The sequence below is a fragment of the Lemur catta genome, chromosome 13, assembly GCF_020740605.2.
Source record: "Lemur catta isolate mLemCat1 chromosome 13, mLemCat1.pri, whole genome shotgun sequence".
NCBI classification, from domain to species: Eukaryota; Metazoa; Chordata; class Mammalia; order Primates; family Lemuridae; genus Lemur; species Lemur catta.
Genome location: NC_059140.1, coordinates 57,685,141 through 57,686,511, shown reverse-complemented (window position 1 = coordinate 57,686,511; position 1,371 = coordinate 57,685,141).

Sequence of the window (1,371 nt, the reverse complement as noted above, 5' to 3'; positions counted from 1 at the left end):
CCTATCTCCCTACCTACTACATACTTATCAAATTTATGTATCGTTGAAGGGCTTTCTTTCATTCTAACAGGGCTTGATAGAGGATTCTTGAATTATAATCTCTTCTTCTCAATTTATACCCACTCTTCCACTTTTTTAGGTTCCAGTATTGTAGGGAAACAAAAATTATGCAATTCTGATATTTTCTTAATTCTCCCATTTTTTGCTTTTATCTTTTCATTTTCTGTGATGACCTTTTTTTTTTTTTTTTTGTCTCTAAGGGTTTGGAAGGCTTTCACTCTCCTTTTCTTCCATTTATTGCTACCTTTAAGTAAAAATCTTTTCTGAATCTGTTTATCTAACTATAAATGGTAAAATTGCTTTTATCTACCTAGTATAAAATAAGAAATTTTCATACATTCTTCCCTCTCTTTTTATCCTAATTTTAATGACCTGTTGCTCATTTTTTGGTAGATAAATTGGTTTAGTTTTTCCTACTTTTATGACTATTGGCTTTTTAAAAAACCTTTATGATTCAAAAGTTTTACCAAGATAGATCTAAGAATTTCTATCTTGAATTCTGCTAGGTAAGATCTTTTTATATTTGCAAATTAATTCTCACTTTTACTGATTTCTTTCCTTGTGTTATTTACATGTTCATTGCTTTTTGCCTTTCTTTTGAAATTCATTTTAAATGTATACTGGATCTGTCCTTAAAGCTTTTTACCTTTTCTCACATTATTTTCCTTGTTGTCATTTTTCCCTGAGCTCTTTTAAGATAATTTTTAAACCTGATTTTTGTTTCCTGGTTCTTGTGTGTGTGTGTTGGAGGATAGATGCTATGGAGATGCCTTTGTTAAACAGGAAACTTTAGATTGCTTTGTTCCTTATTTAAGCTTCAGTAGGATCTTTCCCACTCCTTTGACTGTGTGTGCAGTACCCTGCATTCGAAGGGTACCCAATAACACTTCTTGATTGACAACTCACTGTGTATTAGCCTAATAACCTTGCTAAGTAATTTTCTCTGGTCTTTTAAATACTCTTCTATCCTAAATTATTCTCAAGATATAACACATCAACTACAATAAAAAGAAATTTAGCTGAAAGGGAAAATTCTCAAAAGCCTACAGCACCAGTTACCATACTATTCACATTTCCTTCTTGGTGGTCAGCACATCAGCTTCAGTTATGAATCGTTTTATATAAATATTAAAATACTTATGTTCATTTTTATTCTAAGTGCTTTACTGTCACCAGGTTTTATGATCAAAACATGTTATATGAGGTGGGACATGTTCTTTCTTTTTTTAAATAGAGGAACAGGATATTCTTGAGAGGTTGGAAGACTAACCTAAAGTCGTACATCAGTTACACAAGGTGTTCCATTTTGAA